Raw genomic sequence first — 10,970 nt, 5'->3', positions numbered from 1 at the left:
GCACCCGGGGTTTGTTGACAGCGGAGGCGGCGGCGGCTGCAGGCTCTGAGCCGTAGGAGCCGGATCGGGGGAGGGGCCGGGCCCTGAAGCCAGCACCTGGCGGCCCTCAGCCCCGCCGGCAGCCCCAAGGGCAAGGTAACGGCCACGGGGTCCCCCGTCGCGACCTCCTCCCGTCCGAGGCTCCAGTCCCTGGATCCCAAGCTCCGCCCCGCCGACCCCTGTCTCCCCTGGACCCCGACCCTAGTCTGACGAGATCCCCTGCCTCTCGAGGCTCACCGGCCCTGGATTTTCCCCAGCCTCATCCTCCGCTCCTCGCCGACGAAGCATCCCATCCGCTCCCCAACGCTGAAGGCAGCCCCATCCCAGGGTAGGTCCCAGACCCCGGGCCAAAGGATATGCTCGCCTCCTCTCCTCTCTCCCTACTGCGTCCGGGGCCTCAGCATCGCCCCTGCAGCCACTTGCATAAATCCATCCCGGCCAATTGTGGGCGGGCTTCCTTTTCCATCCCTGCCCCCAAGTCAGAGAAACGTACCTTTAAACTAAGCCCCGTTCCTCCAGAAAGAAAATGACACCCTGGCGAATGCCCCTCCAAGATGGAGCATCGATGTAGGGCTGAAAGGGCCAGCCACTGCCCCTCCTACCTGTTGGATGAGCTTAAGTTCCCTCGGAGTAGTGCTTAAAAGCTCAGGGACCGCTTACATTCTGGATCAGCTCCCAAAAGGGATGACAAGGTGCAAGGAAATCCAATAGGGTGGGGAAGGGCTGGGATGGGGTTGCAACCTGAGGGCCAAAGGAGCCCCAAAGGTAAGTTGAAAGTGAAACTGACTTCAGTAGGTGGAATTTGAATTGGCTGCTCTTAGGCTAAAAGAGACTAAGATTTCCAACCTTTGCCTGTGCTTGTTATTGCATTTGGTTTTTAAGGAGGTGAAGAATGCCTGAGGCCTCAGGAAAATCACCTTTTATGATCTTTCCCACACAGTGTTTCTCATCAGGTTTCAAATAAGCATGGAAGACAACGTTGAGAAAGGTCATAGGAGGCTACACTTAGAGAAGGAGTTGGCAGGGATGCAGGTTCTCTCTCTTTAATTCATTCATTCATTCAGCAAATAATAAACATATAAAATGTCTGGTGGTGATAAGTGCTGTGGGGAAGCAGAGAAGAGCCATGGGGAGGGCCAGAGACGGAGGAGTTGCCTTTTTAGAGAGGGTGGTCAGGGAAAGTCTCTCTAAGGTGATATTTGAGCAGACACCCAAAGAAAGTGAGTGAGTTATGCAGCTCTGTAGTGGCAGAGCATTCCTGCCAAGGGGAACAGCAAGTGCAAAAGTACTGAAGTAGTAATGTACTTGATGCTTTTAAGAAAGAGCAAGAGTACAGTGGGTCTGGAGCAGAGTGAAGGAGGGGAAGAGTATTGGAGAGAAGGTTAGAGAACTGTAGGGTTAGATAATGCTGGGAATGTCAGGAGCTGTTCACGTGATGATTATGGGGTATCTAAAGGAGCACCCATTTACAACTGTACTAACTTGTTGAAATGTCCAGTGGTCAGAAAAAATAAGATTTGTTGTAGATGACAAATGGCCGTTGTACTCTGGTCTTGTGTGGAATAACCCTTTTTCCATCTTTGTAATGACCATGGGAGGAATAAACACAGAAAGGATGGCCGTAGAGCAAGCACTGTGGTTAAATCAGGTCATGCCTTTGTTTCCCGGTTGTGAGAATTTGGGCAAGGGAACTTTCTCCACCTCAGTTCCCGTATCTGTAAAATAGGTTAAATGAGATCATTCACTGAGGGGCTTAGTGCAGAATTTGGCATGTAGCAAGAACGGACTATATAGAGGTTATGATGATGACAAAGACAATAATGATGAACTCTGCTTGTGGGTCTGCCTCAGAGCCTTTCTTTTTAGCGCCAGCTAGTGTTGTCACCAGCTCTGGCTGCCTCTCTAAGCTAGTAGTATTTGGGGAAACAGTGCGAGGGACAAGGTGAAAACTTGCTGACATCTCTCAGTAGTAATAGAATGGTTGAATATCCCACCAGAAAGATTGTAGTTTGATCCTGGCTTTTTTGATGCCACTGGAAAGTGATGTTTTTTTGTTTTTTTGCTTTGTTTTGTTTTATGTACCCAGCAAATTCCCATTCTGCAACATAAAACAGGCAAAATGATGGTGTCAAAATAAATGTGACTTGGAGAAAGGTTGGAAAAGGTAGTCTATATTGGGCCTATATGTGTGGTTGAAATATGTATGGTAGCTAATCTGCTGGTGGAGGCTGTGATCTAGAAGTGTCCAGCAGAGGCTGAAAATTTGCATCATATCCTAAAGGGCCAGAACAGTGATTGATCTTCCTCCTCACCCTTCAAACCTGACAACATTTCTCAGGCTTGGGTCCCATACTGAACAGGGCAGCTGGGCTCAGAGAATTTGAAACTGAGAAGTCAGAGCACTTAGAAGCTGAGAGCTAGCATGTTAGAACAGGCTGTTGTGATAGAACCCTATACTTAACAATCTGGGGAGCTGGGTTCAAGCCCCAGCTTTGCTGCTGGCTTGCTACACGAACTTGGGCAAGTCCCATCCCTTCTCTGGACCTTGGTTTTCCTTTCTGTACACTGAGAATAATGGTCTCCCTCCCACCCACCACCAGCTAACTCTGAAGGCTATTGGGAGGATGAAAGGAGACGCTGATTGTAAAAGAATTCAGCACAATCTAAAGCTCGCTACAACGGGAAAGAGCAGTTCTTGTTATTATTACTACCACCGTAGACATATTTTAGTGAGCTACCAAACATAGGGTTGTACCAGAGTTATTTTGTTGACTTTGGTACCTCAGCTGTTCTTGCCTCCTGAAATGTGAGTTCAGAGACCCTGTTGGGTCATCTATTTGGGGACCAGTGTCCTATATATGGCTCGATCACTGAAGCTGATCTCCAGCTTCAGAAATGAGCAGAAGGGTCTCCACACATTATTCTTAGGACCATCTCTCTTCATAATTATTGGTTACCACTTTTCTGCCATTATTTCAAGGCTTCTTCTTGGCAACCCAATCAGGTAAGTGCCACTTACAGACATCTTGACAATTAAGGACAGTGGTGAATGGCTGATAAATATTGGCTAGAGACCTCAAAGAACTGAGGTCCCTTCACTTCAGCTAGCCAGTCACACAGTCACTGTGTCAGGCAGACCCCATGGATCATACGGGATCCTTACCCTCAGGAAGCTTCCAGTCTCATGGCAAAAAAGTGATACGTGCTCATGAAACATTTAGTGGTGATACCTGCTCAGTGCCCAAGGACGCTCAGAGTTGTAAGGAAGCAGTGGAAGCTCATACTACAAAAAAAGTTGAGGTTTGGAGGAAGTTTCTTTAGGCATAATGATAAAGAGCCTAAGCACTACTGGAGGACCTTGGGCAGATTATTGCACATATTTAACCATAGTTTCTTTACCTGAAAAACCAAATGATATTACCTCATAGGTTATTGTGTGTCTTCACTATGAACATGCATGTAGAGCCCAAAATATGACACCACGGAGCACTTCACCTGTTTCATTTGTGAACTGTAGATTATAAGTCCTGCCTCATGTGATTGTTCAAAAAATTAAATAAGTTAACACGTCAAGTACTTAGCATAGTTCTTTTTTTAAAAAAATATTATTGTGGTAACATATACAACATAAAATTTCCTATTTTAACCACTTTCAAGTATATAGTTCATTGATATTAATTACATCCACAATGTTGTGCTACCATCACCATCATCCATTACCAAAACTTTTCCGTCACCCCAAACAGAAATTCTGTACCCATTGAGAATTAACTCTCCTTCCATACCACTTATCCCACCCCTTTTAGCCTGTATTCCACTTTCTGTCTCTATAAAATTGAATATTCTAGTTATTTCATATAAAATCATATATTTATCCTTTTGTGTCTGGCTGATTTCACTTGACATGATGTCTTCAAGGTTCATCCATGTTGTAGCACATATCTAAAACGTCATTCCTTTTGATGGCTGAATAATATTACATTGTATGGATATGCCACATTTTGTTTATCCATTCATTGGCTAATGGACACTTGGGTTGCTTCCACCTTTTGGTGATTGTGAATAAAAAGTGCTGCTATGCTTAGCATAGTTCTTGCTACATACTTCAATATGGGTATGATTATTAATTTGCTTGCAAGAAAAGAACCCAGATAGTTTTTGTTTGTTTGTTTGTTTGTTCTTTTAAGACGAAAGAGATGGTTTATTATACACATGTTACACCAGGCCACAACTGAGTACAGAACTAGTCCAGAATGTCACAGGTCCAGGGCAAAGGACCAAAAGGGACTGTTTTGGTACAAACAAGGTTTTTCAAAGGTCTTTGGAAAGTTGAACAATGTTGGAAGTTCTAGATCCATTGAGAGAATCAAGACAGTAGCCTGCAGTCAACAACTTTTATCAGCATCCCTGGCCTCTGGCATTCCATTATTTCTGCTCCCCTCCTCTCCATGGGTGCACAGGCTAATGTTTACTTGGACCTCTGCCTCATCTTTCTTTTGCACTTCAGCCTGCACATTCGCTTCTTCCTCCACTTGGCTCTCATGGCGCGGAAGTTTCTAGCAAGATGGCGCTAAGGCCAAAAGACAAACCCAGATAATTTTATTCCTAGGCTAACCCAGCAGCGTCCCAAGTTCTCTTCCTCCATGTGGAACCAGCACATGCCCTGTGATGAGGTGCCCTCTTCCATCATTCTGTTTCGTCTTCCTAATATAACCTGCCCTGTGGATTTAGGACATCTGGCATGTCCTCTGACCTTTACTTGCCACTTTATCCTTGGCAGACTCCTGGAGCTTGCCCCTACTCCCCTCACAATAGCCTCCCACCCCTAGTTTCTGGCCCATGATTGGCTTTCTCCTGGAGAGCTTCCAGCCTCTGTAAATAGGGCATTTGTTTGAGTTTACCCCCAGCTCCAAGATTAATATTTCACAGGGTGGGCACTGCTCCAAGGCTCAGAGCTTCTGGACGCTGCCAGGGTCCCACTGATCCTTCCTCTGGACCTCAGTTTCTCTTTCCCATTCTGTTGAATGGATGGAGGACCGAATGGTTTGATGAGAAGCACAGGTTTGGTTTAGGTTTGCATTCCACTCTTGTTAGTTGTGTACCATGACCTTGAACAATCTTCTTAATTGTGAGAGCCTCAGTGTCCTCATCCAAAAAAACAGGATAGCAACCTCTACCTTATAATGCTATTCTGAGGTCATTCAAAAAAAAAGGCAAAAGCAAATCTTTATTCTGTAAATGGCAGGCATGGGGCAGGCACTGAGGATACAGGAGTGTCTGAGCAGATGTGGTTCCTGTCCTCCCAGAGCACATGGGCTGGCAGGGTGGTGGTGGTGGTGGTGGCGGTGATCACACACATTCAACTAATTCGTCAATTACAAATACTGGGTACTAGGAGACATTGTTTTTGTTGGTTAAATAAGAGAGTATATGAAATAAAGCGTTTAAAAGCATAGTACCACGTCTGCAAGAACACAAGCCACCAACATGGAGGCAGCATGGCAGCTGCTGCTATTGCTGATGTTTTTGTTCTTTTCCTCTTCTCCTTATTGCTCTTCCCTCCTGGGTATCATAGGCTCATGATGGAGAACCTGCAAGAAAAGGGATAGACAAAGATGCATGGTTTTTGCTGTGTGACATTCTGTCATAATCAGAGTTTCCTCTGTCCTCAGTTGACAGAATTCCAGATGGTCAATGCCCGCCATGAGAATGAGGGTCCCTAGGGTATAGGATGGGCAGAGATGGGATGCCTTTGGTGGGTGCCAGGCACTGCGGCTGGATATGGCACAACTGGTAGGGTATCCCAGCCCCCAGGCCTCTCAGCCTTTGTGCTAACATGAGGACAGCTCCTTCCTCCTCCACTCACTCTAGTTCCAGATAGCCAGGGTTGGTATGGCCAAAGGAAAGTTAGCAGATGGTGCCATCTGCATGGTTTACCTTGGGAGGGGGGTGACTTTTGCTAATCTTGGTGCCTGGTATGATATTTCTTCCACTTGGTGAGCGGAGTCAGGGTGTTACCTTGGTAACTGGGCTCAAACCTACAGAAAAGGCAAAGTCCTGGTGGCTTTCTCTCATTCAGAGTTGTGAAGCTTCATCTGTGACTAGATAGATGTCCACTATGTCCTGCACACAGTAGGCAGGGAGGATACAAGAGCATCTGTGGTACAAACTGCAAGGCCCTACTCTTTCCTTCCACGGGCAGTTGTTGAACCCCTCTTTTACATCAGGCCCCAGAATAGGTGCTTAGTCCTTCCTTTGTTCATTCAGCAAATACTTATTATGGAATTGGGTCCGAAGTGCCAACATCCCACACATCCACTCTCCTTGCAGCCTTTGCAGATCTTTTTCTTCCCAGAACGCCTTTCCTTTCTCTCCCCAGCACCAGAGTTGACTGTGACTCATCCTTTGGGTCTCAACTGAAAATGTCACTTCCAAGAAAGCCTGTTCTGACTCCCTAGTCCTGGGCAGGTTCCTTTAGATCCCCCTCCTCTCCTTTAGAACACTGGAACCGTTATGAATTGACGTGCATTTGTGTGTGATTCTTAGATGAATATCTATCTCCCGCTGGTGCCAGCGTGCCCCATGAGGGCAAGGACCTTGTCCAGTTTTGCTCATCCTTATACCCTCAGTGCTTAATAGATAGTTATTGAATGAATAAGTAAATGACCTGGGCTTGGCCCAGGATGCAGTGCCAAGCAAGGCCATCCTGGTCCCTGCCCCTCAAGGAACTGACCAGCAGGCAAAGAAGAAGGATAACTAAACAGGCATTGGTACGAAGCATTAGTTGATGTGGTACGACCTGTGAGGGCATAAGCAGAGCTCTCTGACAGGTCACAGAAGCACCCAGAGAAAGCACTGAGGCATTAGCTAAATAAAGAGGAGAATTCAAAGATAGAGTAGACTGGAGTGGTCAGGGGATGTGTCCTGGAAGAGATTCAGGTATGGATATTTGGGGAGGGAGGCAGTATTTAGCAATGAAAGGAATTTATTAATTGAATTTGGACAGCCCCAATTGAAAGAGAACAGACTGAGTCAAGATCTGAAGGTGACCCTGTGTATGTTGTATATTTCTAGTACCATGAGGGAGGCCAGACTGGCTGAAGCAGGGGATCAGTAGGGACCAAATAGGCCAGAAAGATGGTTCTAATTCTGGAGTCCTTGAATGACTTGTAAAAGAGATTGGACTTGTCAGTTTCCAGCAGAGCAGGGTTTCCCTGCCAGCGGTGCTCCCTCTGGCTCATTTCCCAGGCAGGGGAGGCTGCTGGGCTGTTGATATGTAAGTGAATGAAGGCAAAGGAAGGCTGTGCCTAAAGCCCAGTCATCCTGGTTATTGTCACATTGTCGGTGAGACAACTGGCAGTGGGCCTGGTTGTGGAACAGATGCTCCTCTGTTTGGGGCTATTGCAGTTGAAGTAGAAGGTGACGATTATAATAACAATAGCTGCCTGTTATTGAGTGGTTACTACCTGCCAGACACCCAGGCCCACTGGCCCACCCTTTCTATATTATTTCTATAGTATTTCAGGCCCACCCTTTCTCTATTATTCCATGTAATCTTCCATAGTGCCATGGAAAGAGTACTGTTGCCCCTAAATCAGAGAAGAAGAAAATGAGGGACAGAGAGATGAAGACACTTGCCAAATTCATCCACTCTTAAGTGGTAGGGCTGAGACTTGACACCAAGTCTGCCTGACTCCAGAGCTCTTTGAGCATAGTCATCAGTAATTGAGGTCAGAACTTGAACTCAGAACTGGCTGACTCCAAAGTCTAGATGCTCTGTAGCCAACCATTGGATTTTCTGGGCAGCCTGGAAGGCTCATAGTTGTGACAGGGAGACTCTAAGAAGCCATATGCAATACTGGGCATTATACCCTGTTGGAGCCCTCCAAGAGATGGCATGGATAGAGGCAAGAGAGACCAGGTTCAAATCCTGTTTAGGACCAAGTACCTTCTCTCTTGGCCTTAGTCTATGTCAGGCTTTGGGAGCGAGCATTTTCCTGACAGTATCTCTTTTACTCCCATAGCCCTGGGAGGTGGGGATTCTTCTCCCCATTTTCCAGATGAGGAAACTGAAATCCAGAGAGGTAAAGTAGTTTACCAGGCAGTGAGTTGTGTGGGACCAGGTTAAAACATATCTGTCTCATCACAGAGCTTGCACTTCTGTTGTTTTGTTTGTTTGTTTTTTAACTTATTTTGAAGTATAACAAGAAAAGGCATACAGAATGTGAGTGCACAGTGTGACGAATTTTCAAAAGTGAACACACCAACACAGCACTCCCAGAAGCTCCTTCTGCCACTTTCTCATTACCGATCACCTGCAAAGGTAATCCCTGCCCTGACTTCTAACACCCCAGATGAGTGTTACCTGTTTTTGTTTTTGTTTTTTTTCACCCCTCTCTGTTGTAGACTGATAGGGAAATGTTGATTTGGGGTTGAATCTTGGCTATCTTTGGTTCTATAAATGGTTAATCATTTTCGATCTTAATCACTCGATTTGAATGTGAAGTTTCCATTTTCATTCTCTGTTACCCACTTAGCTAGGGATGCACTATCAGAATTTCACTTGACTGAATGTCAGATCCCTTCTAAGCATGGACCTCTTAGGTGTCCAGGCCACTATCATAACTTTTTATTGAATTATAATGTACATTTTAAAATGTACAACATGAGTATACATCATGAATGTACAGCTCAATGAATTTTCACGAAGTGAACATACCTGAGTGTACAGCACTCAGATAAAGGACTAGAAGCTTTGCAGCCCCAGAAACTTTCTCACATATCCCTACCAGTCCTCTCCCACCATCACCAAAGTAACCACAGTCCTGCTATCACAGATTAATTTTTCCTGGTTTTGAACTTAATGGAGTAATGTATAAATGGATTGATACAGTGTATACTCTTTGGTGTCTGCCTCTTCAGTGAACATCTTAAGAGCATCCAAGCTGTTAACAGTAGTTTGTGTGTCCTCTCATTACCATGTAGTAATTTCAAGTCCATGGACATTCAAATTATTTTCTGTTTGGGGCTATTATGAGTAGTGCTGCTGTGAACATTCTGCTATATGTCTTTTGGTGAACATTTATGTATGCATTCTATTGCGTATATACCTAAGAGTGGAATTGCTGAATATTGAACAGCTTTAGTAGATAGTGTTGGTTTCCCAGTTAACTCCCAGTTTACCCCAGTTCACACTCCCACTACCAGTCTGACTTCTTGTTCTTTATCTTCACCTGTGCTTGGTATTGTTTGTATTGTTGTTTGCAATTGAGTCATTTAGCATCGGATGTGAAATGTTATCTCATTGTGGTTTTACAATGCATTTCCCTGTTAGCTATGAAGCTGAACCATTGACCTTTCCCTTTTTATGAAATGCCTATTCAAGTCTTTTGCTCATTCTTTAGTTGGATGCTATGTGGGTTTTTTATATTTTACCTGATTTATAGAAGTTATTTATATATTTTGAATATGAGCCCATAGTTGGATATATTATTGCAAATATCTCATCCTGGCCCAGTGGCTTGCCCTTTTTCTTTTTCTTTTAATTTTTATTCTAGTAACAGCTATGCAAACCTAAAATTCCCCATTTTATCAGTTTTAAGTTATATAATTCATTGTTTAATTACATTCACAATGTTGGGTCACCATCACCACCAAAACTTTTTCATCACTTCAAATAGAAGCTTTGTACCAATTAAGCATTAACTACCCATTCCTCACCTTCACTCCACCCCTGGTAACTTGTATTCAAGTTTCTGTCTTTGTGAATGTGAATCTGTATATTCTGATTATTTAATGTAAGTGAGTTCATACAATATTTATCTTTTTGTCTTTTCTCTTTCTTAATGGTATTTTTTATTAATTAAAACAAATTTTAATACCAAAAGACACTAAACAAATGCAAATATTCATAATTATTTATCATTCCATTCTACATATATAATCAGTAATTCACAATATCATCACATAGTTGGATATTCATCATCATGATCATTTCTTGGAACATTTGCAATTAATAGTATCTTCTGATGAACGGTTTTTAATTTTGACAAAGTCCTGCTTATCAATTTCTTTCTCCTTATGACTTATGGGTTTGTTTTCTGTGTATGTGTTACTAAAGAAATCATTGCCTACCCCAAAGTCATACAGATAAATGCATGTGTTTTCTTCTAGAAGCTTTATTGTATTACCTTTCACATTTGTATGAAGAGAAATTCATTTCAGTGCAGATAAAGTTTATCAATTTCCCCTAACACTTTTTTAGTTCTATTTAAGAAATCTTTACCTATCCTAAGGTCATGAAGATAGTAGGAGACTACCTTTTTGTATAACAATTTTTTTTAGATATAATTTACATACCATACATACAGTTCACCTATTTAAAATTTACAATTCAATAATTTTTAGTATATTCACAGCTGTGCAACCATCACCACAGTCAATTTTAGATAATTTTCATCACCTTGAAAAGAAACCCTGTACCCATTAACAGTCATGCTCTATTTTCCCCCAGCTGCCTAGCCTTAGGCAACCACTAATCTACTTCTGCCTCTGTTTATTCCAGACATTTTCTATAAATAGAATCATACAATATTTGTCCTTTGTGTCTGGCTTCTTTCACTAAGCATTATGTTTTCAAGGTTCATCCATGTTGATGCATGTATCGGTACTATATTTGTTTTATGGCTAAATAATATTCCACTGTATGGATATTCCACATTTTGTTTATTTGTTTATGAGTTGATAGACATTTGAGTTGCTTCCATTTTCTACTATTATGAATAATGCTGCTATGAACATTTATGGGGAAGTCTTTATTTGGGTATATGTTTTCATTTCTCTTGGGAGGAGTCTTCATTTTTAATTGAGGGATATAATATCTACAAAACTCTGACACTTACCATATGCTCAATCAGTGATAGCTGTATACA

The 10,970-nt window shown here is 43.2% G+C and overlaps 1 protein-coding gene across 3 annotated transcripts in view; it reads left to right on the top strand.

Annotated features, from left to right (window-relative positions):
- The window catches only part of ZER1 (zyg-11 related cell cycle regulator), a 29,472-nt gene continuing 18,502 nt past the window's right edge, over positions 1–10,970 (top strand). For 2 of the 3 annotated variants that reach the window (XM_077146682.1, XM_077146667.1), the window contains exon 1: positions 1–135. The gene's annotated coding sequence lies outside the window, so the exon portion shown is untranslated. Of the gene's footprint in view, positions 136–296; positions 368–10,970 lie in introns of all 3 variants that reach the window. The other variant, XM_077146673.1, reaches the window with a different exon arrangement.

This window comes from Tamandua tetradactyla, chromosome 2, assembly GCF_023851605.1.
Source record: "Tamandua tetradactyla isolate mTamTet1 chromosome 2, mTamTet1.pri, whole genome shotgun sequence".
Taxonomy (NCBI): Eukaryota; Metazoa; Chordata; class Mammalia; order Pilosa; family Myrmecophagidae; genus Tamandua; species Tamandua tetradactyla.
The sequence above is the reverse complement of the archived record's forward strand: the minus strand, read 5'-3'. Positions and strand labels throughout refer to the sequence as shown.